General features: G+C 33.3%; 1 pseudogene; it reads right to left on the bottom strand.

The window, feature by feature from the left end:
- Positions 1-2,800: 2,800 nt before the first annotated feature.
- LOC124101616 (lathosterol oxidase-like) lies at positions 2,801-3,719 on the bottom strand (annotated as a pseudogene).
- Positions 3,720-8,591: the final 4,872 nt, after the last annotated feature.

Below are 8,591 nucleotides of genomic sequence, written 5' to 3'. Positions count from 1 at the left end.
CTGATGGTAAAACCCTCTTTCTACATTTCTCTGGAGTCTACAAGGATGAAATTGTTTTTAATGTGTATAATTGGTTTGTTGGCCCATTTTTCCTTCTCCCTAATGGTGAAGAACGGATTCATCTGTTTGGTGTATTAGGAATAAGCAACTGAGTGTTCTAGGCTAACCCCTTTCCTCCCTTTCCTCCTGGAAGAGTATCCTGCCTGATGAGGATGTGCTTTTTGCTTTGACTGCTATCATGAGACAAAAGGCAGATCTTGTGGCACAGTTTGCCTAGGACAGTCCTAATATTTCATCCTATTAGAGAACCTGTTTGACTCTCAAAAGTATCTTGGTTTGGAAAACAAACTATATGCCACCCTTTGTGTAAGGGACTGGACTGCAAGCAACTAGGAGAAGAGCTACCTATTTCTAGGTGCAGCCTAGAAAACTACTGTTACTGCAAAACTGGTGACATTCTTCAATTATCACTTCACATCACTTTATAATAAAACTGACACTTAGATCTCCATCTGCTTAACTCTTTTGTCTACTCTAATTATGTTCCAAACCTAGGAAGTAACAACAGAGGCATTATTTTAAGAAACCCAACACCAATGAAAGCCAAGAAAACTAACCAGCTGTGGCTTATGGACAGGAAGACAATTGAAGTCCACACGCATAGGTAGAGGAAAACAGATGTATTCGGACAATGACCCACACAGCTCCCAAGCATATATTAAGCAAATGAAAGATTTTAAAGTATTTTAGTGGAAACTATCCCATAAACAACACTGCAATGTTAAAAAATTTAGCATTGAATTGGGATGACTTTTTAAACTTTAAGTTATTACCACAAATGTGTAGGAAACACCACTTGTAATTGAATTGTATTTATACTAGCTACCAGTAGAGGGACCCTATGGCCTCCACTTTTTTTTTTTTTTTTTTTTTTCAGGAGTGCTGAGGATCTAACACAAGGCCTCAGGTATATGCTAGACAAGCACTCTCTCTTTTGTCCTATAAAAAAAATTCCAAACTTTCTTAGCCCCTTTTATGTGTATCTATATAGATGAAGCTGTGGATCACCTAAATAGCATTCAGAGAAAGTAAAATAACAAAACATTTAACATTTGTGAAACACTGAAATATGTATTCTTTCAGAATATATCCCCAAACTACCCTCTCATCTTCAATCAAAACCCACTTGAACATGTTTAATTCAAATGGAGAACTGAACACTTGGGCAGGGGGACATTTACTTTATTTTCCTTTATCCCTTACTTTTTATTAGCGCATTATAGTTGTACATAATGGTGGGACTTCTTGTTACATATTCATATATGCATGCAATATAACAATATAATTTGGCCAATATCATTGCCCAGTATTTCCCCTTTCTTTCCTCTTTTCCCTCTCCCAGTTTCCTTTCTCTCCTCTACTGGTCTCCCTTCAATTTTCATAAGATCTTATACCTCTCTGGCTTCTACATATGAGAGAAAACAAATGACCTTTGACCTTCTAGATTTAGCTTATTTCACTTAACATAATGTTCTCAAGTTCCATCTATTTTTCTTCAAATTACATAATTTCATTTTTAATTTTTGCTTTTTTAAATTTTTTATTATAATTTCTTACAAATGACAGCAGAATGCATTACAATTCATATTACATATGTAGAGCACAATTTTTCATGCCTCTGCTTGTATACAAAGTATATTCGCACCATTCATGTCTTTATTATACATGTACTTAGGGTAGTGATGTCCATCTCATTCCACCATATTTTTTTACTGCCTTGCCCCCTCCCCCACCTCCTTCCCCTTTGCCCTATCTGCAGTTTGTCTAATCTTCCCATTGAACATTTGCTTTTTAAAGGCCACATTCAGTTAGAAAGAATCTTAAATGGCTGTCTACATCTTTTTCCAGTTACAATTTTCAATTCCATTTTCATCAATGCATAGACCATCAGACAAAAGCTTAATGAAGAAACATCAGAGTCAAACTTTACTACAGACCACTGGACATAACATATTTGTAGAACATTTCACCCAACAGCAGAACTCATATTTTATCATCAACATATGAGACATTCTCCAAAAGAGACCATATGTTATGCCACAAAATAAGGCTTTAAAATAAAAATAATAATATCATATCATGCATCTTCTCTGACCAAATGGAATAAAACTAAAAATCTACAAGAATTTTTTTTTTTTTTTTTTTTTAGTACTAAGGATCAAATCTAGGACCTTGCACATGCTAGGCAAGTACTCTACCACCAAGCTACATCGCAGCTCCAAGAGTAACTTTAAAAATTATAAAAATCTATGGAAATAAACCACATATTCTTGAAGTACCATTGGATCAATGAAGAAATCAAAAGGGAAATTTAAAAATTACTTAGAAAACAAATAATAAAGATCAGAGTAGTCGGGGCTGAGGATGTGGCTCAAGCGGTAGCGCGCTCGTCTGGCATGCGTGCGGCCCGGGTTCGATCCTCAGCACCACATACAAACAAAGATGTTGTGTCTGCCGAAAAGCTAAAAAATAAATATTAAAAAAATTCTCTCTCTCTCTCTCTCTCCACTCTCTCTTAAAAAAAAAAAAAAAAAAAAAAGATCAGAGTAGAAATAAATAAAACAGAGTCTAAAAACTGTATAAAAGATCTATAAAATGAAAAGTCGATTTTTTAACAGGATGATCAATTTTTATTGATTGATAAACAGCTAGTAGAATGCCTTTACAAAACATGTTTTTCCAATATATTTATGTTACAATACACACATTTCTTTATGAAAGTATTTGTTAAGCCATTTAAGAATAATTGGACAATAATTACTTAGTCTTTGTAAATTCTCCATTGCATAATTTTTCATTTTTACAACCATTTTCTGCAGGGCTGTTGCATTTTTCTTCTGCCATCTTCTTCACATAACTAAGTGGTCCTTTCCCCTCAAAGGAGGAAGGATTTTTGAATGAACCTCCAATTCTATCCCAAAGTGTGAAGTACTGTCCGTAGTTATAGTCAAAGAACATGTGGTGGTCTGTATGATGTGCTGAGCCATTAATAAATGGCTTTAAAATCTGGGGGACACGAAAATCACCATCATGAATGGAAATAGTCCAGATATTAACCAAGAGGTACAAACCTAAGTAAACCACTTTGTGTAACAGAAAGATAAAAGGGTATATATGATAAGGTAGACTCTGAAGGAAGCCATCCACTGGGTGAAAAGCATGACTTGCAAATGGAATGGAAATCTTCCAAATGTGATGAGGTTTATATTTGTGCTTGTATACAAGTCTATGATGAAGGCCTCTGTGAATCCAGTAGATCAGCATATCAATAAAAAAAAAAGGAAGGAGATGACACTGACAATGAGGTGAAACCAACCACTTGGAAACTCTCCTATATTGTCAAATAATTTGCTGTAACCTCTCAACTCTAGCAGGAACAATGCAATGGTGGGGATACTTATCCAGGGTAATGACTGGACAGTGAACTTAATCTCTCGATACACTTGATTCTTTAAAAACTGTGGATGTTTCATTAATGAATGATCATACACAAAATAATAGCTCAATGTGGCACAAAGAAATAAAGGATATAAATGCCAAGATTTGTTACAATCAGGAGACTAATAGTTTGTCGGAAAATGTCACCCTCTGGCCATGTGGCTAGATATACGTATGGTGTAAAAAAAATAATAATCTGTGGCACTGAGAACAAGGTCCATCTTAGCCCCAACAAGCAAAAGAGTGCACTAAGACACAATAGGAACCTCAGTCAGTTGTCATCAAATGAGTGCTGAACCTGGAGAGTCCACACTGCTCCAGCCGCAGCCGCTTCCAAGATGCCACCGCAGTCCAGTGTCGATAAGTGGACTATGCCGAGAGGAGAAAAGTTGATATTTTTTTTAAAAAATTTATAAAATCAATGATACATTTGTCAAGCTAACCAAGAAAAACAAGAGAGAAGACCCAAATAAATAAATCAGAAATGAAAAAGGAGTTATTTCAACTGATATATAAATGATTCTTAGATCCAATAAGCCAACAAGTTGGAAAACCTAGAAGAAATGGACAAACTCTGGACACATATAACCTACCAGAGTTAAATCATGAAAACATGAATTCCTGAATAGACCAATAACAAACTAAGAAATTTAAGGAGCAATAAAAAGTCTCCCAACAAAGAAAAGCTCAGGACATAATGGTTTCACTGCTAAGTACAAATTATTTAAAGAATAACTAATGCCAGTTATTTTCAAACCATTCCAAAATATTATTACCCTATGCACATATATGATTTCATGACTGCTATGATTCTACATTACGTACAATGAGAAGAATAAGAAGTTATACTCCATTTATGTATGATGTATCAAAATGCATTCTGTCATGTATAACTATTTAGAACAAATAAAAAAAATAAAAAAGAGAACTCTGCCAAATTCAATCTATGAAGCTATCATTATGCTGACCTCTAAAAAATAAAGATATAACAAAAAAGGAAGTTATAAACCAATATCCCAATGTACATAGATGTAAACATTCCCAACAAAATACTGCCAGGCTAAATCTAAAAGTATATCAAAAGATTATATACTCTGTTCAAGTGAGATTTATCCCAGGGCTGCAAACATTTCAACATACACAAACCAATAAACATAATACAGTACATCAACCGATTGAAGACAAAAAACAGATGATCATCTCAATAAACACAGAAAAATCCTTCAATAAAATTCAACATCCCTTTATGATTTAAAAAAAATCAACAAATTAATGGTCGCGTGCCCCTGAGTTCAATCCCTGTTACCCACAAAAAATTCCAATGGCATTCTTCACAGAATTTGAAAAAATGACCACAGAATTGATATGGAACAACAAATACCCAGAATACTCAAAGCAATCCCAAGGAAGTCAGGAGGAGAGGAGCAAAGCTGGAAGCAGCACAATACCTGACTTCAAAACATACTACAAAAATATAATAATCAAAACAGCAGAGTATAGCATAAAAGCACCTAAGACCAATAAAACAGAAGAGAAAAATCCAAAAATTAATCCACCTATTTACAGCCAGGGACTTTCAGCAAATGAACCAAGAATATATATCTGATAAAAGTTACTCTCTTCAACAAATTGTGCTAAGAAAACTGGATATATATACAAGAAGAATGAAACTAAACACCTGTCTCTCACCACATACAAAATTCAATTCAAAATGAATTTAGAACATAAATGTATGTTCCAAAACTGTGAAACTACTAGACGAAAACAGGCAGAACACTTTAGGACATTGGTGATTGGTAGATTTTTTTGGATAAATCCCAAAGGCACAGGCAAAAAAAAAAAAAAAAAAAAAACCTAAACAAATGGGATTATATCAAACTAAGAAGCTTCTGCACAGCCAAGGAAAGAATAAACAGAGTTAAGATTCAATTTATTAGACTGGGAGAAAAATTTCACAAACTATTCAAGGTTTAATATTCAGAATATATAAGGAACTCAAAATAACAATAATAATAATAATAATAATAATAATAATAATAATAATCCAATAAAATGAGCAAATGATTTGAATAGACATTTCTCTAAAGACTTAAAATTGGCAAAAAAATGTATATTAAAAAGTGCTCAAAATGTTTCAGATAATGATCTGAGAAAATCAATGAGTAATTATCTCACCCCAGTTAGATTGGCTATCATCAAACAAACAAAAAAATTAATAAATAAATTCTGGCAAGGATATGGAGAAACAGGAACTCTTATACATCATTAGTTGGAAAGTACATTAGTATAGCAATATGGAAAACAGTAGAGAGACACCTCAAAATACTGAAATAGCCAGCAGCTTGGGAGGCTAAGGAAGGAAGATCGAGTTCAAAGCCAGCCTCAGCAAAAGTGAGTTGCTAAGCAACTCAGTAATAACCTGTCTCTAAATAAAATACAAAATAGGGCTAGGGATATGTCTCAGTGGTTGAGTTCAATCCCCAGTACTCCCCCCAAAAAATACTGAAATAGAATTACCATATGATTCAGCAATCCTGCTACTGAATATATGTCCAACAGAAATAAAATCATTATATCAAAGAGATACCTGCACATATATGTTTATTACACCACTATCCATAGTAGTCAGAATATGAAATCAAGCAAGATATCCACCTACAAATATAAAATGTGGTGTATATATATATATATATATATATATACACCACATTTTATATTTATATGTATATATATATGGCATATAATTCAAGTATAAAATAAGAATGAAATCCTGTCATTTGCAGCAACATGGATAGAATTGGAGTGAAGTAAGCTAGGCAGAGAAAGACAAATTCTGTGTATTCTTATTCACTGTGGAAACTAAAAAAAAAAAAAGTTAATTACATAGAAATAGTAGAATAGGGATCACCAAATAATAGGCAATTAAAGTCTGTTTAAATTAATTATACATTTCAAAATAACTAGAGGAGAAAAGTTTGAAGGTTAACAACAAAAAAATGATATTTGAAGAGATGAGAATGTTAATTCTCATAATTTGATCATTACACATTGTTTTCATGTATTAAATTACGACACCATAATCCATGAATAAGCACAAATATTGTGTGTTAATTAAAAATAAAAGTAATTTTTTAAATGAACTACTCCTTACAAGCAAATAAGCACTGACTATATTGATGAGTAAGGCGTAAGCAAATCTCATGATAACATTTATTCTTATAGAGCACAGTATGCAAAGTTGTGTAAAAAGAAAATGGCTCTACATTCCACCTTATATTAATCAAACATTGAAGAGATTTACACTGTCTTGGTGCTGCCTTATTAACTGGCAGCAGGTAAGTCACAAGCACACTCAGATCCTTGACTTAAGTTCATGACTAAAGCCAAGGTGGGGAGGAACACAGCAAAAAAACACTCCCAGACAATTCTGCTGATGCACTTGTTGGTTCAGTTATTTTCTTGCCCAGGCTACCCATGCACACCCATAGGCGGTGCCTCCAGATCACAAAATGAGTGGAAATGTGTTAGTGGCTCAGTCAATATCAGCAATACAAAAAGCCAAGCCATATAATTCACTTTCCAAAGAGGGCTTTTTAATTTGCTTATTTGCTTTAATTGGTAATTTTGTTTTCTTGCTATATCTTAGTCCCACTAGTCACCTACTGGATATCTATTTTTTTTATTGAATGATAGAACTTTGATTTTATTCTAAGTAGTGATGTATGGCTAAATGACTACACTTATCAACCTCTCCTATAGGTTGATGAATGGTAAATGGAACTTTAAAGAAATTTCCTTAAGACAGACAACTACAACTAGAGTATACCTTTTTGTCCTTCCCGCTTCCTTTCTGGAACATGCTTGTGACATCTGAGACCTTAGTAATATCTCAGATCATAAGACAATATTGGGAAAGGAAACCACATGCTATGAGTCGTGGAGAAAGAGTCTGGGTCCTTGAGGCCACTTCAGAGCTGCCATACCAACTTAAGCTTTCTTTCTTCAATTTTCCTTTATGAAAATAAAGTAAAATAAACATGTGTATAACTCTGATTTGGTGACCAAAACATTGTAATAAATAATAACAAACAAAAAAAGAAAATAAAGTAAAATAAGATAAAATTCCATATTGCTGAATTCTGATCTCTATTACTGGTAGTTGAAATTTATAATTGATATGTTAGCTATCTGAATTACCCGGTCTACCTGACTATTGCTCAATGCCTACTTCATTTGAGGATAGAGAAACAAAGCTCTAAGATTAGCCATAATAGTTATGGTGATTTGGCTCACAAAACCAAAAATTAGGTCACATAATAAGGACAATTTGAATCCACTTACAAGAGAAGCGGATTAGCTTATTTGAAATCAGGGCTGCGCTGAACACCCTGATCATATGATTCCATTTGAATTACTAAATTCAAGCACATTATAGTAATCCTGACCTGATTTCCTCTCATTTATCTGAAAAAAAAATATAAGTTTGGGTACTGAATGATAATACACTCTTTTAATCAGGAACATCCTTTTAATGCCTGATCTCTGAATTTCACAGAATGTTCTACATTTCCTGAAATTCACATTCACCTATAAACTTTAGGTATTTTGTAGTAATTATACTTATGCTTCTTCTTTACCCAAGAAGAAGCATTATTATTAGCACCTTTATCCTATAGAAGCCCATTCTATATATTTAATGTTTGTCTTACCTAAGCCCTCTATGTCTGTCTCCCCATAAAAGGATAATAATACTAACCTTTCCTCCAAGCTGTGTTGTGATGTGTTATTTAATTAATGTTTACAAAGTATTTAGCAAGCTGCAGATGAAAGATGCTAAAGAAGCATAAAGCAATATCATTAGTCTGATTCATCAGTTACCCTTATTAGTTATGCAAAATGAAAGCCCTGTTGTTACTACACTAGTTATAGATACATATTAGGTCAAATATAAACCCCAGGATAACTTAAATCTATATGCTGCATCTGGAAATCAAATTCCTGAATTCCTTGTTAGAATAATATACTTTTTTAATATAATAGGTATTTGAAATCCCTTAATATTTAAAAATATAAATTGATTAGAATGTTATTAG

Source organism: Marmota monax, unplaced genomic scaffold (assembly GCF_021218885.2).
Source record: "Marmota monax isolate L192 unplaced genomic scaffold, Marmota_monax_Labrador192_F-V1.1 WCK01_AAM20220418_F8-fsc00128, whole genome shotgun sequence".
Taxonomy (NCBI): Eukaryota; Metazoa; Chordata; class Mammalia; order Rodentia; family Sciuridae; genus Marmota; species Marmota monax.
The sequence above is the reverse complement of the archived record's forward strand: the minus strand, read 5'-3'. Positions and strand labels throughout refer to the sequence as shown.